The sequence below is a fragment of the Schistocerca gregaria genome, chromosome X (genome assembly GCF_023897955.1).
Source record: "Schistocerca gregaria isolate iqSchGreg1 chromosome X, iqSchGreg1.2, whole genome shotgun sequence".
NCBI lineage: Eukaryota > Metazoa > Arthropoda > Insecta > Orthoptera > Acrididae > Schistocerca > Schistocerca gregaria.
Window position 1 is genome coordinate 764,749,100 of NC_064931.1, and position 27,614 is coordinate 764,776,713.

At 37.7% G+C, this 27,614-nt stretch overlaps 1 long non-coding RNA gene across 3 annotated transcripts in view; it reads right to left on the reverse strand.

The window, feature by feature from the left end:
• LOC126297564 (uncharacterized) overlaps positions 1–27,614 on the reverse strand; it is a 57,985-nt gene that overhangs the window by 27,194 nt on the left and 3,177 nt on the right. The window contains exons 3-5 of one of the 3 annotated variants that reach the window (XR_007552545.1): positions 27,149–27,578; positions 18,148–18,321; positions 3,531–3,649 (exon numbers count right to left, since the gene is read on the reverse strand). This is a non-coding gene — a long non-coding RNA (uncharacterized LOC126297564). The remainder of the gene's footprint in view (positions 1–3,530; positions 3,650–18,147; positions 18,322–27,148; positions 27,579–27,614) is intronic. The other 2 variants (XR_007552544.1, XR_007552546.1) reach the window with 2 other exon arrangements.

The window sequence follows — 27,614 nt, forward strand, 5'->3', positions numbered from 1 at the left end:
CGTCCAATAATAAGAGTAAATGATTTTATAATCCACATCAAGCATAAATGAAAAAGAGCAGCTTCTTGAATTTCCCACTGATTTTCAGTTACAGAAAAGTTATAAATATTTGCCATTAATTGGGTTTTGGTTAAGTTTAAAGGCATTCCCAGTGTTAGGGAATAAAGCCATAATGGTTTTATTACCATTTTCCTTCTCACATTTGTGCATAAAGTCATTTTCTTCATATGACTATTTAAGAAATAAATACACACACAAACTTTGTGCTGAAAGTGATTTGAGACTTTATTTAACTTCTGTGGTTCCTGACTTCAGAGCTCTGTGCCGTGGAAAGCAGGTGCAACTTTCTCACTGAATTCCAACAAAGAGGTGAGAAATTACAATGACAATGTGTATTTGTTATTGCAATTAACTCTTACGGTGTAACTCAAGTAATTTTAGGTTTTAACTGTCAAGGATTAAGTTAATTTAAGGTTATTAAACCCTTTTCTTGGAATTAAATTTTATGCGTGTCTACTGTATGTATATTTAAAAGTCAGTGGTTTACCCAACTCAGATCATTGTAGAAGGGGTTCGCGAGTCAAGAAAGGTTGGAAATCACTGCTTTAGAAACAGTATGCTGATAATATTCCATAGACATACAAAAAATGACAAATACAAATGTGGAACACATTCTGTAATACATGACTGCCTGGTAACAGAAGTGAAGAGTTTTGTGGCAGTTAATAAATGACTGCCATGCCTCACTATTAGACACAAATATGGGGACATAACATTTGTTAACACACATGCACCAACAGAAGTGAGCGAAGAAGAGGAAAAAAATGAGTTTTATGAGGAGCTAGACAACACAGTGGAAGGAGGGAATAATATAAATATAAAAATTATACTTTGTGATTTTATTATGAAAGAGGGGCAAGATATTACACACAGAATGAACAGTGGGAAAGAGAGCTTACATGAGAAACTGAATGAGAATGGGTTAAGACTGATCTATTTTGTAGCTACTCAAGATCTTATAATCAGTTCCACCATAAGAACATTCATAAAGTGTGCTTGGAAACCACCAGATAGGAAAACTATAAGCCAAACTGAACACTTGTTGGTGGTAAATGCTATCTTGTTGAAAGAGCGAGATACCAAGGCAAAGTTTGTACATTGGGATGGAACAACTAAACAAAGTTGCTGTCAGAAGCAATTACAAATGAGAGATGGTGGTGTAGACACACCCAGAAGAGTTTCCATACACCACCACAGCAGTTTGCTTACTTACATCTGAGTGCAGTCACCTTCAGCCCAGTCTTACCACTGAAGGTGACTGCATTGTCTCTTTACTGAGCAAACAGTGCAACAATTGTGTGAGACAGAGCTCTGCATACAAGTTTACAGTTAGTTGTAATCTGTGAGAAATAAATACTCCTGACATTCCTGTGTAACAAAGTTAAGTATTCCATCTTCTTCGTGTTATAATAAAGTGATCTAATATTTTACATGTTGTAGTATCAGCTCAGCACCTCCAGCAGTAAAGCTAAGAAGCCACCACTGTATTGATGAGTATATAAGAAACTATCAGCCTTGATTGCACTAATGGTACCAACCTTTTCAGCCCAAATATTTGATCCTTCTTCAGAAGATGTACCAGAATCAATAATTTGTCTAAGAGGGCATGGTCTAGAAATAAAACTAAAACAACATGAATAAGTGTAGTCACATTTTAAAAATGCAGTACATAAGTAATAAGTCAACACCAAGACTTGACTTAAGCTCTGGCGTGCGCCTCGTCTCCATGGACACTGTGCGGTGGGCCTCGGTAGCTCATGTGAAACTAAGTAGGACTACATAACGCGCTGCAAAACAACATGGCGGGGAACATTGTGCATGTCTAACTGAGACCATGACTGTCAAAGACAAAAGATCAATTCAGATATATTTTAAAACGAATAACTTATAGAAAGGTTGAAAATCTTAAACATAAAGCCTCTGCACCAGGTTATGACTAAAATGTAACAAACTATGCATGGATTTACCTAAGTTCAAACACACTACCCCAGTAGTGTGTGTAGTAGGTACAGGTTGGTTTCATTACTGCAATTGAGGCTGATAGTTTCTTATATATTAGGTTATCACGACTGCTGACTGGGCTGCAGTTTTGAAAGTACTGATGAGTGTTATGTCATCCAGTATGACAAGTGATGATGAGTCTGGTAGTTTATATAGACTTTACTCAACTTATTATAAAGTCTGTAATGATGTGTGCATGTTGTTTCTGCGCATCATCTGCCCAGGGCTTGCCTTGTGTATTTTGATATTTTCTGTGTCTCATATAAAGTGTTTAACCATACCTGAGCTGCTACAGAAAAAGTATTTGAATGAAGTTGTTCAGTTTCAAGTGCAGCAGATTGAATAACTAACGCTCAGTGTCTAACAGATGACTCAGCACTGTTACCGATTGTTACACTCAAGTTTGTCCCATCCAATATTAATGAAGAGGACTGGTCAGAATATTTAGACACAGACAGAGGCCCATTTCACAGCACACAACATTACAGTAATGGTGTGCAATGCATTTTTTTCTTTCAGCTGTCACAGCTGCAGTGCACCATCTGTATTTAAAACTATGCTCCGATTCTCATCATGAAACTGTATGCTACAACAAACTTGTTACGCTGGTCATTGAACATTATGATGCTCAGGTACATATTGCTGCAGCAAGGTTTAAATTCTTCTGTCTCTAGAAGCAACTTGCAACAAACTTTAAAACAGTGAACTGCCAAACTAAAAGGGCTTGCAAGACACTGCAGGTTTAAGTGTTCTTGTGGACTCAGATATAGTGATGTCATGTTACATAATGCAATTACACCAAATATCAGACACACACATATTTGCAATGCTATCCTCAAATTGCCAGACCCTGATCTAAAAACATTTCTATCTATTGTGGAATCAAAAATTACTGTGGACACAACTCGAGTTGATTTTGAGGCTCCATGTATTTCTGTTGTAAAAGTGCTCAAGGCACTCAGTCTAAAGTTCACACTAATTTTAAACTGAATAAAAACAGGTCTCAGGCTAACAGTAAAATTAGAGACAAAAAATTTATGTTTTTTGGTACATGACTTGTGCTACAGAATACAGTGAGGAAGTGTTGTCCTCAGTGCTTTTCAAATCACAACAGAAATGCTTGTCCTTGTCATGATGGAGAATGTTTCCAGTGTGGTAGGAAAGGTCATATTAAGTGTGTTTACAAGGCAGCCCAGGCGCAGGCCAGGTCCGGCAGCACCAGCAATCAACAAGTATGGTAAATGTTATGTTGGCACTGCTACCAAAGTGATGTGCCAGTCGATGTGCATCACCTTTGGTCATTCTCAAAAAGCCATCAGGATGTTCACATCTGTGTGCAGATTTTAAAGCCCCAGTAAACTCATAAACTGTCATGGATTCATTTCATCTCCCACAACCAGACAAATTAATAGACAGATAGAGACAGGGGAAATTCTTCTCTAAGACTGATTTACATAAGGTATACTTACAGTTGCTGCTGGATGAGCAGTCCAGACAATATTCTGTGATCAACACTCAACAGGGTTTGTTCTAGTTTCAATAACTGATGTTTGGAAGTTCTTCAGCTCCTGCCATTTTTCAATGGTTCCTGGAACAATTAACAGCAAAAGTTCCTTCTTGTACAAAATATATGGACAATATTGTTACTGTGGTTTATAAGCCTACTGAACAAGTGGAAAATATAGACTGTTTGTTTCAAGTTCTTTCAGTGGCTGGCTTTAAGTGCAACTAGGAAAAGTGTTCCTTCTTCCACAAGGAACTTCACTATTTAGGACATGTTATAAAGGCTCAGGGTATTCATGCTGCTAATTCACACATTGTCTGCAATTAAAGGCCTGCTGGTGCCCTGTAACATTAAGAATCTTCAAGCTGTCATGGGAAAGATTACCTATTATATTAAACTCATCGTAAACTCTGTGCAAATTGCTGCTCGGCTTAATTGGTTGTGCTGGAATGGTATTCCCTTTGTATGGCCCCAAGACTGTCAGGACACATTTCAGCAATTGAAGGATGCATTATTAAGTCATCATTATTCAATTAGTTTTGATCCAGCAAAGCTTGTTGCATTACCTGTGGTTGTAACTTCTTGTAGGATTGAAGCTGTGCTCTCCCATAGAATTGGTGCTTCTGACAGACCTATTAATTTTGCCTTGAAAACTCAAAACAATGTGCAATGTAATTACAGTAAGTTTGAAAAAGAGGCAATTGCCATTCTCTATGGTGTTACCAAGTTCCACCAATACTTGTATGGAAGGAAGATCTATTTGCTTACAGATCATCAGCCTTTAATGGGCTTGTTCAATCTTTCTAATTCTGTCTCATCATGGACAGCACAAATATTGCAACATTGGACTCTGATATTGTCTATTTATCAGTATGAGTTGTTGTACAGACCGACTGACCAACATTCGAATGTCGACTTGATGTCTTGCTTGCTGGTTGGTACTGACGCAGTATTAAATTTGTCTGAAGAAACATGTCATCAAATCGATACTCACAATTTTGAAAGTCTTTAAAATTTTCCTCTTGATTTTTGATGTATTGTTGCAGCAACTTTTTCTATGCAGGTTGTTGGATGGCTGTGCAGTCTGAAAAAAATTCCCCACCCCGGTGGCACATTGCTGCTTTTCACAATGAAACATACTACCTGCACGGGCAAGTGCTCTGCTTTTGCATACAATGATGATGCATGGGTTGTGTTTCCTCACTCCCTCCAGCAAGAAGTTTTGTCCTTACTGCATCAAGGTTACTGGAACATAGTTTGCATGAAGTAACTCGCCCAACATCACTGTACTTGGCAGGGCATGGATGCTCAGATTGAGCGAATGACCTCTTGTTTCACTGTTTGTATGGAACATTAATCAGTTCTTCCACAATGCTTTTTGAATGGCCGCATCCACCCAGACCCTATCAATGCACCCATATTGATTTTGCCAGTCCATTCTGGAACATGGGATGATTTTTGATGGTAGATGCACACAGTAAATTTCATTTTGTTGTCCCCATTACATCCTCCACTACTGCAAGTCGTCTTCTTTTTATTTCTTTTTCTTTTTTTTTTTATCTTTGAGGTCATCCTGAGGTCCTTGTCTCAGGCAATGGACTACAACTGAAATCAGCTGTTTTTAACAGTTTTGTGCCACCAATGGCATACACCATGTGATTTTGCTGCTTTGCACCCTCAGTCTACCAGTGAAGCTGAATGATTCATTTGTACATTCAAAAGTCACATGGAGAAATTCAGTTCTTCCCACACATGGGACTAAGCCTTAAAGTTTTTCTTTCCTCCTACTTGCCACATGACAAGAAGATGGAACAAGGTACAGTGCATTGTTTCATCTTCTGTGGCAACCACAGAAACAATTCAATCTGTTGGGTCATAAAAAATGTGGGCCACAAGATGAAGTCTTCTTTAAAGTTTTTGGCAAGAAGCAGTGTTGGGAGCGCTGTGTCATTACAAAAGTTTAGGGATGTTGTTCTTACATTGTACAAGGTTACACTACACTACACTGACATCAGCAGAACAAGCTTTGTCACTCTTACGATTATGCTGCTGCAGCAACCATCTCCACCTCTATATCAGTCATGGTTCTATTGTACAGAGTGGTGCCCATGGAGACTGTGGCTACAGCTACCACCGCCAAATCCACAGCTACCACTGCCACTGATGTCGGCGCCCATTCTACACCCTGTGGTGATGGCGATGAAGGCATCAGCACCGACAGCCATCACACCACCCCAGAAGATTCCCTTGCTGTCTTCCCACTCTCGGCATCTGTATCGCTTGATGTGGGCACACAACCTGTGGCCGGTTTTTGGCCAGTGTTCCCAGTCTCTTGCAAGGTGGATACCAAGGTGCAGACAGGGAGCTGCCATTGGCTGTAATTATGCTCCGTCTTCTCATCTAAAAGTCTGGCTTCAGACCTCCCCCACTCCCTCCCCTGTCGACATCATGCGACACAGTACTATGAGGCGATGGTGCAGAGGTTTGGAGGACATGGCAGAGGGGAGAATGTGGTGTCGTGCAAAGAGTGAGGTGCCATGGCAAGATTTGTATGTTGTGACAGAACCACAAATGAACATAGGTGCTGCCAGAAGCAACTATGAATGACAGATGGTGGCACAGACATACCCAGAAGAGTTTCCATACACCACTGCATCACCTCGATTACTTATATCAGAGTATAGAGCAGCTCAGCCCACTCAGCAATTGTGTTAGACAGAACTCTGCACAAAAGTTCATAGTCAGTTGTACTCTGTGACAAGATATTAGTATCTTGTTCTGTATCAAGTGATACATTTATGTTCTGTGACAGTAATAAATACTCCTGACATTAGTGTGGACATGGTTTGTATCAAAGTTAAGTATTTTGTCTTGTTCATATTACAATAAAAAGATCTAACATTTTACATGTTGTAGGTACCAACTTGGCCCCTCCATGAGTATAGCTAAGAGCCCAAAACCGTACCAATGAGCATTATTTTGAAAAGTACAACAGTCAACACGAAGCATAAGAAGTGCATAGAACATGTAAGGTCATATAGAGGAGCAGATGGGGACACAGATCACTTACTACTTGCTGGGAAAATCAAACTACAAATGCAATACTGGAAGAAACAAATAAGTAAGAGGAACACAACAATACATTGAGGCAAATAAACTTTATCAGACTAAGATAGCGCAAAGATACCATGTGACTGTGAGGAATACATTTCTCATGTGCTATTCTTTTAGCATGAAAATCAAATTTCTGCCTCATTATTCTTGTACCTCTCATTTCATTTTCATGTATTGCTCACTATTATTTTCTTTGTTTGTGTTGTTTATCAATTTTGTCTTCTACTGCTTCCTCACATGTTTAATTAAACCAATTTCTTTTCTTCTTTTTCTTTTCATCTATCGCCTACTTTGCTGCATCTGTCACCCCCTTCATTTGTTCTGGTCCACATCACAACATCCACCTCTTCGCCATTCTGTTGCTTTGGCATAAGTGTCTTTGAGATTAGGAATGGGCATTGCTTTGAATGGACATATACAGGTGTTATTATATGCAGATGATATGGTAGCTACATTACAGACAAGTGAAGAAATGATAAAAACCATAGAAGGCCTGAGCAGTAGTGCAGGGAATGTGGACTCCAGAATCAACCCAGAAAAGTGATGAAAGTAAGTAGAAGGATGACCACATTCTGATTGGGGATTTACAGGTGGAAAAGATGACAATGAAGATAGTTAGGTCTTTAAATATTTGGGATCATATTTCAACTGGAGGAATAATGTTGAGCTAGAAGTTGGCCAATGAATCATTAATGATTTCAGATAATATTAAAACCTAAAACCAATCGTGAAATCAAGGGTAATTTCAACAGAAGTTAAAATTAAGGCACATCATACACTAATTATACCAGTACTGTTATATGGCACAGAAACATTGAGTAACATCAATAGCATTTCAATAAATGAAGAAACACTCCAGCTATGATCCTTTATTGAAATGATAAGTATCGCAGCTTATAGCTGCATCCTTACATATATATCTGAGTAACAAAAAGGGGGGGGGGGGAATTAAAATAAACAATATTGTCTAAACTCCTTGTTAAAAAAAAGGATGTAGTAAATAACAGAGAAGAGTACTCACAATCAGTTCATATAAAATTCAGACCTATTTCCTTTTTTTTCCCCACCCTCTTATGTTTGGTTCACTTCTCTTTCCTCATTATCCAATCCTTTTTTTATTTTCCTCCAACTCCCTCTCTTATTGAGATTCCTTTATACCTCTCATCTTATTTAATTAAGCTGATGGTTATTAGCTACATTTAATGTCTTTTATTTTCTATCAAGATCATTTCATGTTCCGGGTTTGATTATTTTGCCACCTTTGTATTATTAGCTATGTAAAGATGCCACCTTACTTTTTCTGCCCAATCATTTATAGCATTTATTGTTTCTCTCATGCTTGTGTGATGTCAGTTATTACCTAGTCTATGTGCACTGGGCTTTCTGGCAATTTCTTTGCTCCTGAGTGCTTAGGGTTCCACCGTTTCTGGCCTGTGTTGGTTCCAGCTATGTGACCACTGAGTTTATATTATGGTAACTTCCTTAATATTTTTCTTCTTCCATTTTTCATCACCTTTTGGTTAGTCAGTTTCTCTGTATCTGATTTCCCCTCGACCTGTCTTTATTGGCTATTAAGGCTCTGTTTTTATATTAGGTTTCCTGTTTTATCGCCATTTTTATGCAATATGTTTTTCAGCCTGCATACCACCATATTCTACTCCCACATAAGTCTATTCCACACTATATTGCTCTCTCAATGGGGTATTTTTCTAAATACATTCGTTTTAATCCCATATTTCCAAACTTTGGATTTTAGACCCTATCAGTTCCCTTGACATTTTTTGTTATAGGATCCCTTACTATATGGAGAGGTCAACTCCATCATTCTACTGATTTTATTACTTGACTACTGTTCCTTTGATGGATGTCTTACTTTGATTTGACTGAGAATGTTGGGTGATCCGTATAACTTGACATCATTGTGATTACTTTTATCTGTTATTTAATACATTGTTTTTAAACTGGGAGGTATAGAAAATATTGTTTATTTTATTTTTCCCCCATTTTGCTACTAAGATGTGTACCTGAGGATGCAGCAATAAATTGAAGAACTGGTCATTTCAATAAGGGATTATTTAAAAGCTGGTGTGGTTCTTCATTTATCAAATGTATTTCCACAACTGTGGCTGCCCATAGTATAAAGTATTTTTTAATATCAATAGCAATTGAAAAAAAACTGATGGTACACAAGGCAAAGATCCTGAGAAAGATTTTTGGGCTAGTGAAAGAAGGAGAGGGTGAACAAGACTGGAAAAAATGAAGAAATATATGCTATGATAAATCAGCCCATACTGTACAAAAAGCAAAGCTTAAGCAACTAAAATGGGCTGGAAATGTTGCAAAGATGACAGATGATGCTACTCAAGTAGAAGTGTTGGTAAGAACATCAGAGGGGAAAGTGTCCTCAGGGAAGACCAAGAACAAGAGGGAAGGATGGACTATGGAAAGAGCTGCAACAATTAGGATTTACAGGAAACTGGAAGGGAGATGCACAGGACCGGGACTGTTACAGACAGTTTTAAAGGTCAGTGCATGATCTGAAACACCCTGATTACTGGTTAAGTAAGTAAGCAAATAAGTAAGTTACACCACGCTTTGCAAAAGATTTAGTTCCAGTAAAATTTTGTCTGCCAGATGCTTGAATATCACTAGTGTATTTTTTTAACCCAAAAGGCTCCCTAGATTACTGAAAGTGTCTGTAGAATATTATAAACATGGTTTTGAGATGATCCTCTGGGCCCACCTCCAACTGGTGACAACTCGCATATAAATCCCATAGTGGCAAAGGAAAGGGATGGTCCAAGATTATCTAGGGTTTAAATAATGTTCCAAAGTGGATAAACATTGCTGGAGATTTTAATGTGGGTTTATTGAAAAGCTCTGTTAGTGAACAATTATTGCAGTCAGTAACACTATCATTCAATTTAGTTCCTATTGTGAACTTTGCTACTAGGATATGTAAAAGCTCTAAGACTGCTATTGCTAATATCTTTGTAGACAAATCTAGGGAAAAAAGTCATATCATAAAACCAATAGTAAATGGGCTATCTGAACATGGCACACAGCATCTTGTGTTAAATGTTGGAACTTGTCAGGATAAAAAAAATCTATTAAATCTGAGTACAGGAGATTAATAAATAAGTCAAAAATTGAGAAATCCAGGAAATTGCTCAAAGACATGAACTGGATAGATGTTTACAACACATCTGACTCAAATGGAAAATACAAAGCATTCATTAATAAAGTTGCATCCACTTTTGAAATTTTTTTCCTTAAAGGTAACTCAAATCACACAGAAGTCAAAAAATAAACTGTGGATTACGCAAGGAATAAAGATATCATGTAGGACAAAAAGGAGACTGCATATACTATCTAGGAACAGCTCTGATGTTAGAATTGTAATGTATTACAAAGAACACTGCGAAATATTGACGCAAGTAATCCAGAAATTTAAGCAGCTTTATTATGAGAAAAAGATAATTACATCAGATAACAAAATAAAAACTGTATGGGATATTGTGAAGACAGAGACAGGTGGGGCCAAAAAGGAAGAGGTACAGATAGCTCTAAAAATAAATGAGACTTTGGTAACAAATGCATGTAGAGTTGCAAACCTCTTAAACAAGAACTTCATTTCTGTTAGTGACAGCTTGGGATTATCAGGTTTGGTGAGCAGTGCAATTGAGTATCTGAGACCAGTCTTTAAAAACAACTTCAGTAAAATGGAAATGACACTCATATCTCCCAAAGAAGTAGTATCCATCATAAAATCCTCAAAGTCTAAGTATTCCAGTAGGAATGATAACATATCAACAAAGTTAATCAAAGAGTGCTCATGCGAGTTGAGTTCTATCTTAAGTTATTTGTGCAATCAATCTATTATTAGCAAAACATTTCCAGACTGGCTAAAATATGCTGAAGTTAAGCCTCTTTACACAAAGGGGGATAAAGAGATACCATCAAACTATCGACCAATTTCATTTCTGCCAGCTGTCTCAAAAATATTTTAAAAGATTGTGTTCAAGCGTCTCTTTAAGCATCTGACCGCAAATAATATATTGTCCAAGTCACAGTTTAGATTTCTTAAGGGTTCTGATGTAGAGAAAGCTATTTACACTTACAGCGAGAATGTACTTAATTCATTAGATAATAAATTAGATTCTGTCAAAAGCCGTTGACTGTGTGAACCACAGTATTCTCTTAAATAAATTAGAATATTATGGTGTGACTGGCATTGCTGCGAAATGGTTTGAGTCTTATCTATCTAACAGGGAACAATGGGTGTCATTGCGAAATAGCTGTGCAGTATGCAGTCAGTCTTCACCTGACTGGGAATTAATTACATGTGGTGTTCCTCAAGGTTCCATCTTGGGTCCATTGCTTTTTTTTTGTGTACATCAGTGATCTCTCATCTGTTACGTTGCCAGATGCTAAGTCTGTTTTGTTTGCAGATGATACAGACATTGCAATACGTAGCAAGTCAAGTACTGATTTAGAAACAGCTGCTAATCAAATTTTCACTGACATTAATAAGTGGTTTAAAGCTAATTTACTGTCATTAAACTTCAAGAAGACCCACTATATGGAGTTTAGAACCTCTAAGATATTTCCTTCCAGCATGAGTATAACATATGAAGAAATGCAGATTGAAGAGGTTGACAGTGTATATTTCTGGGATTACAACTCGATAATAAATTCAGTTGGGAAGGGCACACCACAGAATTGCTTAAGCACCTAAACAAGTCTGTATTGGCCATGAGAATGATTTCAGGTGTAGGATATGTAAATATAAATAAAAACTTGTATACTTTGTTTACTTTCATTCTATTATGTCATATGGGATCATATTCTGGGGCAACTCATCAAACTGAGCAAAAGTTTTTAGGGTGTAAAAGTGTCTGGTAAGAATTATTTGTGGTGTAAATTCAAGAACATCTTGTAGAAACCTGTTCAAGGATCTTTGTATTCTAACCACTGCTTCTCAGTATATTTATTCCTTAATGAGATTTGTTGCAAGTAATATATCTCTATTTCCAACCAATAGCTCAATACATAGTATCAATACTAGGAATAAGAACAATCTACATAAAGATCTAAAATCACTTACCTTGGTCCAAAAATGGGTCCAATATTCATGAACACACATTTTCAATAAATTGCCAGCAACCATTAAAAGCTTGGTTTCAGATAAAGCACGGTTTAAACAGAGTTTGAAAGACTTTTTGATAGGCAACTGCTTCTACTCCATAGATGAATATCTTAACAGAGAGTGTTAAGTCAGCTTAAGTAAAAATATCTGTTGGATTTCAGTTTTGACAACACTTGGTCACAACAGTCAAGATTAGGTATTTTGTGCATGATAAATTTATTAATAGTGCATAACAGTGTTTCATTCTGACAGTGTGTTAATTCTGTAAATATTAGCTGTTCCAGTTTACTGCATTGTGTTAACCTATTTCGACTATCTCCTGACAAATGATCAGGTTAGCAAGTATTATATTCAAATCTTTCATGTTTTTATGTTATAATTTCTGACATGTTCCACACCCACGAGAATCACCTCATTTTTTGGGTATATGGAACGAAAACTTAATCTAATCTAATCTAATCATCACATATTACACATTTATTCAGACATATATGATCACAAGTGGTTGGTATTGGCTCCATACACTCATTTATCTTGTGCATGTACCATACGTTGTTTTGAAAAAAGCGTATTTGCACTATCAGCTGTACAACTGTATATTCATTCTCTACAAGTTCAGCAATAACAACCATCTTCACAAGGGAAAAACAATGTGCATCAATGGATCAAAAATACTTTTTTGTCAAATATGACACAACCAGATGTAGAACATACATAACAGCCATAAGAGTTTGGCTGAACATAATCCATATAAACAAGCTTTGCATTACCACAATTACAGCAATGTATATTTGGTGAGAACTTCACACTTAAAAATAATAATGTGTCAGTTAGTAATCGTGAAGTTTTCAGCAAATACACATTACTGTAAATGTGGTAATGCACAGCATGTTTATATGGATTATGTTCAGATAGACTCTTACAATAGTTATGTATGTTCTACTGCTCTACATTTGGCTGAGTCATATTTGACAAAACTATATTTTTGATCCACTGATGTACATTATTTTTCTCCAGTGAAGATGGTTATTATAACCAAAACTGGTAGACAATAAATACACAATTGTACAGTTGATGGTGCAAATATTCTGTTTCCAAAGACCTTAACAGCCATAAAAAGTCACCTTAAAAAGTTTTATTACTACAGATTGGCCTCACAGTCTTGTACTTTCCTTTATAATGCTGTCATGTAGTTGCTATACAATATATTATTCCACTAATGTTTTAAAGTGATGTGGAATGTGACATGGTTTCCCCGCCTAACAGGTGTTCTTTTCCCATCAGAATTGTGTGCTACATAATGGGAACTGCAGCCAAAGGGCCTTTCATATTGAATGGCTAGGGGTATGCCTTAAAGTGAAAAAGGTGAAATACATCTGGCAGAAATAAAATACAGTGTAACAAAAGAAGGTAGTAATTGTTTACAAAACAAATAACTCTACAAACTGTTTAAAAAGCATAACTGCTTTCTCCTAAAAAAGTGTAAAAGTACTTATTTGACACACACAGATTGGCAGTGTTTCTTATTTCAGGTTTTCTCTAACCAACCCTCCTTCCTATATCACTTCCATGCTGGCTAACATGGTGTAATGTGGTAGCCATACTTCTAGGTAGAAAGAAAGATTGGAGGTTAACATCTCAACAACAATAAGGTTTCCCCTCTGCAATGAAAGATCAGAGCATTACCCAACATGGCACCAGCTTTGGTTCCACCAGGAGATTTGAGACTAGGGGACTGTGTATGTTGCTTATTTGGATTTCTCTGCTATTTGAAAGTGTTTTGCAACAGTTTGGTAATTTTGTCTGCAGAACCTAAACAGAAATGCACCCATCTACCTCTACAATATACTAGCCATATACACACACATGATTTTAAGAGAAATACAGATCTCAGCCGTAATTAGGTACTGAATTAAATTCAATGGCAACAAGTGAAAATCCATACTGGACTGTGACTACAACCCAGATTTCCTGCTTTCTGCCAGTGGTTGCCTTGATGGTAATGATAACTTCGGTGCAGATGCACACTGAGTCCAAACTCCTGTGGGGGTCAGGTAAAGTTGCCAGTAATGAGGAAAATGGATGACAGATGCTACATGTGTGGTGTGTGGCACATTGAGAATTTGAGATGGAAAGGATGCATGCCCAGATAGGTAGAGCAGTTAAGGTGCCCACTTATGTAAGGCCAGAAATCCAGGTTTGAGTCTCGATCTGGCACAAATTTTCATTTCTTGCCATCGTGTTTCAATGACCAACTGCACATGACATTGGTATTTCTCTTAAAATCATCCACAGTATAAGAATGGTATCTGTTCTATTGGAGATGTCCAACATAACAGACACCAAACATACAATAATATAAATGCACCTTGATGGTAAAGATAACTTCAGTGCAGATGTACACTATGTCAAAACTCAAGCAGGATTCAAGTAAAGTTGTGAGCAATGAGGATAATGGATGGTGGATGCTCCATGTGTAGTGTGTGGCAAGTCGAGTGTTTGGGTTGGAAGGATGACATGGTCAAATACCCAAAGTGGTTAAGGACATGTATAACAGAACATAATATACAGCATGTTCATTTTAACTGAAGACATTCAAATATATCAAGAACTACACATTGGATCAACAAAAGTTATAATTCCAATTTATTTGTCTCAGATGAGGACATCCAACAATATCAATACTCAACCCCCCACCCAACCTGTGTGTGGAGGAATACTATGTTGCAAATGGGGTTTCCAATTAGAAGTTACGAAATACTGGCCTGTCCTATCCTCCGATTACAGCACCATATGTGGCAGAACATATAAAACATATGCAGATTTTGCTGTAGAATCGTAATCTGCAAAATAAATAAATAAATAAAATAAAATGGCCCCCTGCCACCAACACAGGGGGTGGGGGGTCTGATGTAACTGGATGTCCCTCTCTGAGACAAACAAACTGGACTTGTAAGTTTTTTTTTATCTGATGTGCAGTTCTTGTAAGTATAACTTTAGTGTGGATGCACAATATGTCTGAACTCTTGTAGGAATGTCACAAAACTGCAGTCAATGACGATAATGAATGGTGGAAGCTACATGTGTAGTATGTGCCAAGTTGAGAATTTGGACTGGAAGGGAGGCGTGTCTACATAGATGAAGCAGTTAAGGAACCACTCATGTAAAGCAGGAAATCCAGTTTCAGGTCCCGATGCCCCACAATAACTTGTCACCATTGAGTTTAATTCAATGCCCAATTACAGCTGTCATCTGTATTTCTCTTAAAATCATGATCACATTTCTAGAAAAGTCTGTTTTGTACTCTTTACTTGACCAGTAATACTGAATTTGGGCCTGTTAGCTGCATACTGACCCACAAAGATTACATTTATGGTAAGTACATCCCAATTGTCAGAACATCTAAATTTTGGTTTAGCCGTTACTACTGTACCTCTTTCCATTTTATCTTGTGTTTAGGGGTGTCTATGTTGACAATCGTGTATCTTGGGGCTGACAACTATTATAGAGTGGAGTGCTGCATTTCCTCTGTTTGACTCATCTACATCAGTATTATACCATTCCATTAAAGAGACTCAACTTTTCTTTAGGCATTACTATATCTGTTAACCAGCAAAGCTATGGTAGTGAACACAGCCACTTGTAGCATCTTCAGAAATTGTAACTTACATCATACAAGGGTGTGCTAAAGAGTAATGCCTCTGAATTTTTATGTGACAACCCTTAAAGCTTTTTAAATAAAACAAATGTTAGTAACATTCTACATATTTACTCTTCATTTCCACATATTTGCAGCCCTCTGGTGTTAGAGGGATCCGAATTGTAGCATATAACATGGCAGTGTGTACTGTAACTATGTCAGGGCTTGAGAGACAGCATGCTGTAACTGAGTTTTGAGTTTGAAGAGTTTGTCCACACATGTATCACCCTCTCCTTCTGCATGACAGTGCCAGACCACACAAGAATGCTCTGACAACCCAACACATTGGGTTCACCATCATCAGTCATTTTCCATACAGTCCTGACTTGGCTCCATCCAATTTTCACTGTTCCCAAAAAAAAACACGTTAGGGAACTTCACTTTGATTGTAATGAAGCAGTGCAATCAGAGGTGAGATTGTGGCTCCATTAGCAAAGTGAAACAGCCTACAGTGATGGTATCAACAAACTGATCTCTCATTGGGAGAAAGGAGTTCATCACTAAGGTTACTATGTTGAGAAATTTATTTATTATTTTTTTAGCATATAGTCACCAGTGACTTTTGCAAACATCATAGCATTTTTAAACAATTTTTGTACAAACAGTAGGCATTTGTAGTTCACATGTACATGAAGCCACTTATGGGTGATGCGCCTGCCAATATATGGTACAGAACTTCATAATGCAACTTACAGTTGTTACCTAGTATAGGTTTTTGCATTTACAGCATGTTGTTACAAAAATATGTAGATGTGAAGAATAATGATGTAGAATGTTAATAACATTTATTTTATTTAAAAAAGCTTTAAGAGTTTTCACATACAAAATCTGGAGGCATTACTTTTCAGCACACCCTCATAATATAGGTCTACCAGCAAGTTTCTCAAAAACGTTCCAAGAGTGAGAAGTTCTGCATCATGAGTGGTAGTTCTGATTACATTTTCATCACTCATGAATGCATATAACTTTGTGTTTTTTTTTATGAGAGCAATGATTTCTTCAAGTCCCTCAGCATTATGTTAAATAATACTAGTTTCCTGATTTTTTGCAGTAGCAAAGTGTGGTGTAAGTTTCAGAACCCCTTTGGTAACTCACTGGAACTTCTTGCATACCTTACTGAGAAATGTCTGTATTTCCTACCACCTGAAGTTGAACTATGCATAGCAGTTGGTACTTGCTCGATTGATGTTGCACAGCTGCCATTTTCAAAATCTGAAAGGGGAAAAAGGATCAGAGATTTTAAAAACCCCAGTGAAGGCTTAAATGCAAAGGTAACGGTTGCAGAATGATTCTCATTGGGACTCCAACCTTCCTCTCAGTTCTCAGCTTTTCTAGGTTCTTCAGTAGATGCAAGCCATCACTACACATTTGTGTAACCACATTCAGTGATTGTTCAATCCTACATTGTGTAGAAACCACTCTGCATTGCCAGAATTAACTAAATTGTAGAAAAGGACAAAAGAGGATTCAAGCAACAAGTATATTTTATGGTGCTTATTTGTAGCAGAGCTGCAGCTCTCCCAATCATGACATTCTTTCTGACCCATCAGAATAGTCATGCTTCTCATAAATGAGTACACTGTTAGCTGCACAGAATCTACATCTACATGTATAACTCACAAACTAATGCATATTGTGTGTCAGAGGGACTACATACCAATATTAACAATTTTCTGCCCTATTCCACTCATAATATACCAAGGAAAAAATGACTGCCTGTATGCCTCTGTATGCACCCTCATTTCTCTTACTTTATTCTCGTGATTCCCTATGTGAGGTACGCAACACAACATTTGCTAATTCTTCCTCAAGTACTGGTTCTCTAAATTTACCCAACAGGGTTTCGTGTGAAAGTCACCTTTCCTTTTAAGTTATCAAGGCACATCTGTTACATTTTACTTTCACTTCCGTACAAGGCTGCACTCCAGACAAATACCTTCAAGAAAGACTTCCCAATAGTTAAATCTACAGTTAATGTTAAGAAATTTCTCTTCTTCAGAAATGCTTTTCTTGCTGTTACCAATCCAGATTTTATATATTCTCTACTTTGGCCATCATCAGTCTCTTTACTGTTCAAATAGCAAAACTCACCTACTACTTTTAGTGTCTCATTTCCTAATCTAATTCTGTCAGCATCACCTCATTAATTCTACTACATTCCATTATCCCTGTTTTGCTTTTGTTAGTGTTCATCTGATACTCCCCTTTCAAGACACTGTCCAACCTGTTCAGCTGCTCTTTCTAGTCTTTTTCTGTCTCTGACAGAATTACAATGTCGTCAGCAAACCTCAAGGTTTAAATTTCTTCTCCCTGAACTTTAACACCTTCTTAACATTTCTCTATGATTTCTTTTGCAATTTGCTCAATGTGCGAATTAAATAACATTTGGGACATGCTACAACTCTGACTTATTCACTTCTCAAGCACTGTTTCCCTTTCATGCCCATAGACTCTTATAACTGCTGTCTGGTTTCTGTACAAGTTGTCTATAAACTTTTGCTTCCTGTATTTTACCCCCGCTGCCATCAGAACTTTGAAAGTGCATTTCAGTTTGTATTGTCAAAAGCTTTCTACAAATCTACAAAAGCAATAAATGTAGGTTGCCTTTCCTTAACTTACCTTTTAAGACAAGTCTTGGGGTCAGTGTTGCCTCACGTGTTTAACATTCCTTCGAAATCCAAACTGATCTTCTCCAAGTTCAGCTTCTACCAGTTTTCTATACTTCTGTAAGGAATTCCTGTTAGTATTCTTCAAACATGACTTATTACGCTGATAGTCTGGTAATATTCACACCTGAAAGATAAATTTTCAGTGTTCACCTATGGGCAATGATTTTTTGCAGTTCTCTCACTATTACGTTAAATAATACTATTTTCCTAACTTTTGCAGTAGGATAGTGTGGTATAAGTTTAATAACCCCTTCTGTTACTCACTGAAACTTTATACATTCCCCAATTAACCACATTTAGTGAGTCTTTAATCCTACATTGTGCAGGAACCACTCTGCATTGCCAGAATTAACTAAACTGTGGAAAGGGATAAAAAGGATACAGACAACAAGCATATTTTATGGCACTTATTTGTAGCAGTGCTGCAGGTCTCCCTACCTGTGGTATTCTTCCTGAGCCATCAGAACAGCCATGCTTCTCATAAATGAGTACACTGTTAGCTATGCAGAATCTATGTCTACATCTACATGTATAACCCACAAACCCATTATAAATTTTCAATGTTCACCTCATTTTAATATTACCATTAAACATTTAAATGATGTGATATGATCCAAATGTTCACTATAATCTTGTAATTGTGTGGCAGAGGGTACTACATAACAGTATTAACAAGTTTATTTCCTATTCCACTCATAACGTATCTAGGAAAAAATGACTGCCTGTATGCCTCCGTACACATCCTAATCTCTTTTATTTAAATCTCATGTTTCCCTGTGTGAGGTATACAATGGTGGTAGCAGAACTGTTGCTAATTCTTCCTCAAATACTGGTTCTCTAAATTTACCCAACAGGGTTTCGTGAGAACATCGTCTGTCCATTTAAGTTTCCAAGGTACCTCTGTTACACTTCTGTATCATCTACACTGGCATGTCTTAATCACAGCTGGATGTTTATGATGTCATTCAATGTCTGCAGCCATACCTACTTCACAATGATTCCAAACACTTGAGCAGTATCCTAGGGCTGGTCCCTCCAATGCCCTTTACAGCAGCACTGCACTTTCCCAGAACTCTAATAGCAAATATGTCTTCCGCCCACCTTACCTATTATAAATTTTCAATGTTCATCTCATTTTAATATTACCATTAAGCGTTTGAATGATGTGACATGGTCCAAATGTTCACTATAGTCTTGTAATCCCACATTATTGTATTCTTTTTATTTGTTATAGTTATCACCTCACCTTTTTCCACATGCAAAGACAGCTGTCAGTCATTAATTTACACCAAGTGCAAATTCTTCCAAGTTTTCCTACATTTGCTTACTCTTTCCTGTAGACAACAGCATGGTCTGTGAACAATCTGACAATGATGTATACTGAAAACATTAGAGGTCTTGTGAAGCTCCCATACTGCATTTCCTATGTCACCTTTGTTTCTGTTGAACATTTACCTCCCAGCACAGCATAGTGAGTTATATTACTCAAAACTTCATCAAGCCATTCATGTATATGTGGAGATATTCCATATGATAATATATTGATTACTAGGTACCATCGGAGTGATGTGTCAATCTCTATTCAGAGACCTAGGAAGAAAGAATTGGCACAATTGGAGTGAAGTGTCAACAACCATTCAGAGACCTAGGGAGAAGAAATCTAGATGTTCACCTGCATCTACTATTTTCACAATATCGTGTATGAACAAAGCAAGCTTGTTTCACAACAGTGGTTATTACTGAATTTGTGGTGATTCTATGACAAAAAGCTTCATTTGCTCCAGCAATGTTAAAATGTTTGAGCTTAGAATCTGTTCTAGGATGCTGGATGTTAGTGACATTGGTCTGTAACTATATGCATATGTTCTTTTACCCTTTTTGTTAATAGGATTGATGTGGTTTCTTTCCCAGTCACATTGTCCAAAACATTCCCAGTACATATGAGCTAGGAAAAGGGGCTAAGTCCACAGTGTATGCAATGTAAAATCAAACAGGAATTCTGTCAATGATTTCAAGTAGTCTTAACTGTTACTCAATCCTGGGCATCCTTGTATAAATGTCTCTTATTAATGCACCAGTAGTGTGATCAAACATGGATATGGTAGTATTGTCATGTATAAATACATTTTTAAATGCAGAAATTAAGAATACTGGCTGCTGTTTTCACTTTCAACACCACACTGATCCACAAGAGATTGAATGTAATTTTTGGAAATGTCCATTGTCTTTATATATGACCATAACTTCTTTGCATTTTCTGATAGATCTTTTGTCTGGCTTTGACTGTGGAAATTATTGTAGACTTCATGCACACCCATCTTACAGATGCACGAGTTGCTATTAAGTTCTGTCAGCTTCCCTGCAGTCTTTTTTTGCAGCAAGAGTACAACAGTCCATGTTTTCACAACATTCTCTAAATGGTACCATTAAACAATGGGGATCAATGCCACTTTTTATTATTTCATGTGGTATATATTTATCTAGACTGGAGTTTCTGATGTCTTTGAGCTTTAACCAAAATATATTTTGTCAGATTTGAATTGAATGTTCTGTTTTGTCTTTTAAGTAACACTATGCTTCTACTGGCTGTCTATCTGATCAAACAAATACTCCCCAAGCATTCTTGATAAACATTTTGTCTTTGGTCACCACTGTTCCTTTACTAATATACTCCTCTCATTGGTGACATTCCCAGAAATGTCAGGTCTCTTTGTAGTCAGAAGGTTTTAAGTTTTTTTTTCATATGTGGGCTGTTGTATTAGCTGCACAGGGCAGCTGTCTGACAATGTTTTTGATATTATTTCACAAGACTGTGTATTGTCACTGTCAACAATATATGCGTTAAGTTTCCCAGTCAATATTAGTCTAGTTAAAGTTGCAACCTACACCTAGTATACGCTCAAGATACTTCTGTGATGTTAAATCTAAGCTATTTTTGGATGATTTTTAGAGTTATATGTTTGAATTAGTTTGCCAGTTAAACATCTGATTATTAATATAGGTCCACCAACTCTGTTTACTCAATTTGCATATGGATTCATTTATAGTGTCACTAGCTAGTTTTAATGAAGTTAATAAGAAGTGGTAAGAATGCTGCTGTGAATTATTGCAAAAGCAGGCACAATCTGGTAACTGCAGCACGATGACATGTGGATCAGAACGACATGTACGCAGGATTGCGAGACAGACTAGCTGCACTCAGCAGAAAACTGCCCCGCACAACAGTAATTGCCGTAGCGGGTGGATCAATGTCACCGGTGACTGGGTTCCAAGTTTTGGTGTAACAACTGCGCACAAGAGCTGTATAAATAGGTCTGAATATTGAGGCAAACACACTTTGAAGTCAAGCAGCATCGCCATATCATCAGGGCTCTGCTGTACAATGAGATGACTGGGCACCGGAAGCAGCAGCCATGGGCATGAGACTGACTTGGACCAGCCACCACCAGCACTGAGTGCCTTGCAGGACTTGGTGCCTCAGCACCTCTGACCTGCCATCCGAGCCAGCCGTCGTATGACTCCTGCCAGGGGGCAGCGTCTTGTTCTACACAAAACAGTCTCTACTCACTGCCACGGTGAACATGTGTGAGGCTGAGTTGCAAGGAGAGGCCGTTCCCCAGAGGAAATAAGTCACAGCACAGCATCCTGTGCCACTTACACCACAGTCAATACCTACTGAGGCTGCCAACCATCCTCCAGCCTGTCTACAGCATCACAGGGTGTCTGCACAAGCATCTCCTCACTGAATGCAAGCAGCCATCCATGAGCCAGCACTAGACAGAGTCACCAGAGTGAGGCATCTGCTTCATTGAATCAATCACAAAATGTGTAATTAAACTTGAATAAAAGCATTTCTGTCTGTCAGTAGTGTATTCACTGGGCCTCCCAACCTGATGTCACCACCACTCACCCTGCCAAGTGCAACCACTCTGTTCACATTTTTGACCACACTAGACTTAATGTTCTTTCTCCTTCTTGAGAATATAATATATTTTTCTGATATATTATCCAAGTGTTGTTAAAAATTTCCCCACTCCCTACTATGGGCTTCAAACAACTCTTAGTTCCTAATATGATGTAGGAGTGACTGCTTACTAGGAGACACAGAAGTTCTGGGACTTTGCTGTGAATGGTCAGCCAGTTAACAATTAAGATGTTTAATTTCTCACAATCCACATTTGCTACTTCATCCGTCATTGTAATTGCTTCAACTAAAGCTATTCAAGTTTCATCTGTCCATAAAAGAAGTGGATTCCACACATGTTCTGGCATCCAAATTTCTGGTGTATAGTGCATGGCTGACCTCATGATTTGGGTTAACTTTCTTCACCATTTCCATCAGTGTCAGCAAAGTATCAAGAATGGTCTCAGAGCCCAGACCTCAGACATGATCATTGCTGACTTGAGCAATGATCTGCAGATGACTGCAACCTCAGTTGATCATGGCATATCCTCTTCCATCTAGTGGATGATTCCTCCCAGGATACATACCAAGTGACAGTTGATTTGCTCCCTTCCCCTGACATTATTTCCTTGAATGGGGCCATCACACACCTGACAATGGAACTGTCTATAACTAACAGCCCCTCCTTTCCTCTGTGGGCTGCCAGACCTCGAAAGAGGAAAGAGCACAGGGCATGGCCTGCCAACTCTGTTTCATTATCAGTGAGAGGCAATACTGCAAATATATTTGTTATAAGTGTGGAGCTATGAGACTTCTGGCCATTTGCCACATACAACCTTCCCTATGAAACAATTCCAGATTTGGACACCACCTGCCAGCCACCCCTGAGTGAGCATGTGCCAGACTGGATTTCTCTGCAGATCGCACCAGCAACATGAGTAGCAAGAAAGCTACACAATGCATTTTTAACACAAGGCCACACTGCTACCCCATCAACAGCACATTCTGCAGTGGTCACCTGAAACTGGTTGACAGTTGTGGATGCAGGTTCCAGTTATTCGCAGACAGCAGCCAATTCCTCCATCATGATTTCACAACAGCTGTAATCCCCAGTTATTCCACTTGTAAATCTAGCTTTTGCAGCAAAAAGTGCAGTAGAAGAATTATGCCCATAATTAGGTAGTGTTACAACAAAAATACATAAAAAACTAAATTAAACACAAACTTTAAGCTCTAGATGTTAAAAATGCCACTACTAACAAGTGTTAATGCCTCTGGATCTGGTGCACTAATGGGTGTTATTTTACAGTCCCTGTTTTAAACTGAATTAAGCCACAATGGAATTTATGGTGGCATTCAAACATATCAAAAACTCAATTGTGAGTGAACATAACTTCTGTAAAACAAGAAAACAGGTAAACAAATTACACAATCCAGTCACATAAATGTGACCACTGCATATTTTTGATGCCAACATGCAATAATCACAAATACAGTGAATCCTTTCAAAGTTTAATGGCACTGAATTAGCTTTAAACCATTTATTAATATCAGTGAAATTTTGATTAGCACCCATTTCTAAATCTTCACTTGACTTGCTACTTATTGCAATGTCTGCATCATCTGCAAACAAAATAAACTTAGCATCTGGCAATGTAACAGATGAGAAGTCATTAATGTACACAAGACAAATCAACAGACCCAAGATGAAGCCTTGAGAAATATCACATGTAATTAATTCCCAATCACATGAACACTGACCGCTTGCTCATAGGTATTTTGCAACGACACCCTTTGTTTCCTTTTAGTTAGATAAGACTCACACCATTTCACAGCACTGCCATTGACACCATAATATTCTAATTTACTTAATAGAATGCTGTGATTCACACAGTCAAAGGCTTTTGACAGGTCACAGAAAATGGCAGTTGCCTCTAATTTATTTCTAATGAGTTAAGTAGATTCTCACTGTATATGTAAATAGCTTTCTCTACATCAGAACCCTTATGAAACACAAACTGTGAGTTGGACAATATATGATTTCCATTTGGATGCTTAAGGTGGTAACTGAACACAACCTTTTAAAATATTTTTTATAATGGTGGCAAAAGTGAAACTGGTCAACAGTTTGATGGTATACCTTTATCACCCTTTTTGTAGAGAACTCTTAACTTCAGCATATTTTAGCCAGTCTGGAAATGTTCTGTTGATAAGAGATTCTCTACACAAATAACTTAAGATAGAACTCCACTTGCATAAGTACTCTTTAATTAACTTTGTTGATATATTATCAAAACCACTAGAATACTTAAGTCTTAAGGATTTTATTATGTATACTACTTCTTTGGGAAATGTGAGTGCCATTTCCATTTTACTGAAGCTATTTGTAAAGATTAATCTCAGAGACTTAATTGCACTGTTTACTGAACATGATGACCCCAAGCCATCAGTAACAGAAACAAAGTACTTGTTTAACAGGCTTTCAACACTACATGCACTTGTTACCAATGTCTCACTTATTTTAGAGCTATCTGTTCCTCATCCTTTTTGGCCTTACCTGTCTCTATCTTCACTATATCCCATATAGTTCTTATTTTGTTGCCTCGTGTAATTACCTTTTTCTCATAATAAAGCTGCTTAGATTTCTGGATTACTTGCTTCAATATTTTGCAGTATGCTTTGTAATGCATTACAATGGTAACAATAGAGCTGTTCCTGGATAGTATATACAGTCTCCCTTTTGTCCCACGATATATTTATTCATTGTGTAATCCATGGTTTATTTTTAGACTTCTGTTTGATTTGAGTTACCTTTAGGGGAAAACCATCTTCAAAAGAGGAAGTAACTTTATTAATGAATACTTTGTATTTTCCATTTGAGTCAGAAGTACTGTAAACACCTATCCAGTTTGTGTCCTTGAGCAATCTCCTAAACTTCTCAATTTTTGACTGATTTATTACCCTCCTGTATGGAGATTGAATAGATTTTTTTATCCAGACTAGTTGCAACGTTTAACACAAGATGCTGCATGTCATGTTCAGATAGCCCATTTACTATTGGTTTTGAGGTATGACTTTTTTTCCTAGATCTGTCTACAAAGATATTATCAATAGCAGTCTCAGAACATTTACATGTCCCAGTTGCAAAGTTCACAATAGGAATTAAATTGAATGACAGTGTTACTGGTTGCAATAATTGTTCACTGACAGAGCTTTTCAATAAATCCACATTAAAATCACCAGCAACCACTATTTCTCTATTTTTTTTACTGTGAGGTGGGACAACAGAGATTCCAGATTGTTTATTAAGAGGTTAAAGTTTTTGGAAGGTGCTGTGTTTATACTTACTATTAAAAAGGACTTATTAAGAAATATTACTTCTGTTGCAGAAGCTTATTAGTGATGCTCTGGGCAACATTTATTAATATTAGTATTCTTGAAATCAAAACAGTTTCTGACAAATGTGGCAACTCCTTTCTCCATATTTTCTCTACAGAAGAAAGAAGCTAACTTGAATCATGTAACATATCTGTACCAGTTGTCACATCATGTTCACAGGGGCACATTATATCAACTGATTTGCTCAACTCTAATTCTTCAACACTAATAAGCAACTCATTAAATTTAGCCCTTAGTCCTTGGATATACTGATGCAATAAGGATAATTGATTTTGTGCACTGGCTGAATTACAACTGGATGAACCTAATTTTTCCATCAATTTTTGAATATCTCCAGTTTCAACCAGAGGCTGTCTGCATGAATTGTGTACATTAAAATTTGCTTTCTGGCTGCCTGTTTCTTCAATTTGAATGTAATTGTAAGCCTGTCTCCGAACATCTTTTTTTTTTTTTTTAACCTCCCTACCCTAAAAACTGCTGTTCTGTCATTTGTAACCACTGGTACTTTACCCCTTGTGATAGTGCTGCCACCCCACCCCCCCACCTTCTTGAGTTATTTGCTATCAGCCCACACACCGTTCTCCCTTCCCTTTCGTAGTGAGGCGAAGGCCATGCCTAGTATAGTCCAACCTACAGATAGAGCCAACACACAGATATGACCCCCCAATACCTGATCCCAGTAGCTGTTCCATCTCTAAATTAACTCTCCTAACAGAAGAGTTTAAAAGAGGTCGGTCATGGTGCCTCAGAACAGATATAAGCCCAACACCAGTGTGTCTTGTTGCCAAAGCTATTCTTACCAGATCTCCCTCAATTGAATAATTAGGACGCCTGTATATGCTGTTGCCTGCCCCACCCACTATTACCACGATGTCTTCCTTTGTGAAGTCTTTGCAAAGTGAACCTGCAGCCTCTATCACCTGATCCAGACTTGCACCACGTTTTAAAAAGACTTGTGATCCTAGCTCATCCTGCAACAGTTGGCCAACACTTCTAATATGTGAACTACCTAACAACAAAACTTTTTTCTTCTTCACAACTCTTCCTGACTTCTTACTCCTCAAACACTTTTTGAAAGTTTGTTGTGTCCTTTCCACTCCTACATCTACTTGTGGTTCATCAATTTACAACTGTGACAACAGATTGAACGTGTTTTTCAGAGAAAGTCCTATCCGCATTTTTTCTATAAACTGTTGTCAATTCCCCCCCTCTTTTCCCTTCTCCCTCTTAACCTTTCCATATCTTGTTTTGCCTTATCAAGTTCTGTCTGAAGGGCAGCAATCTTGCCCTACTCTTCCACTATCTTCCTATCTCTACAGCAAATCCTACACAACCAATGAGCCTTGTTTATTCCTCCATTTCCCATGCCACTACAGTCAGTCACATGAAAGAAACTGCAACAACCCTCACACCACATTGTGGAAGTAAAATCCTACATACACTTCTCACTCATGTCAAACAAACTTTAGCTTTAGCCTAAATCAAACAAGAATAATTTCCTAGACCACTCAGTTAATATTCAAAACTTCCGGATAAATAGAAATGATTATATCTGTAATGTTTACATGACAAAACAAAAGTAAACAAAGAACTGAACCTATACTATATGAACTTGTCACTAATTTCCAAACTTAACAAAGTTACTTACTTAGTGTCAAGGATGACCAGTTCGGTGGTAACAGTCAGCAAAGCAGTGGATATGGTGACAAACTCAGCAGTCCACTAGGTAGCCACCTAAGGTTCGACAGCAACCTCAGACTAATCTTCAGAAGGCCAGACAGCATCCATTTGTTCTGGAGCCAGACTGCTACTTCTCAAATATATACTAACACTAATAAAGTTGGTTTCTTGTAAAGCAAGGTAGCATTTCAGCTGGACAAAGTCATCTGCATCCCTGGTGCCCGTCCTGTCTTGCCTAGTTGGCATAGTTTTATTTACTTCATGTGTTGTGATCAGTTTGTAGCTTCCTCCTGGAGATTCTTCTGCTGTGCTAACAGAGCTCTCTGGTTATTCCAAGGCAACCCACAGGAATGTGGTGCGTTGGGACAACATTCCAAGCAGCTGCAGCAGGGCACAAGCTAAATTAAAATTTCACTTATACTAAGAACCTCCTC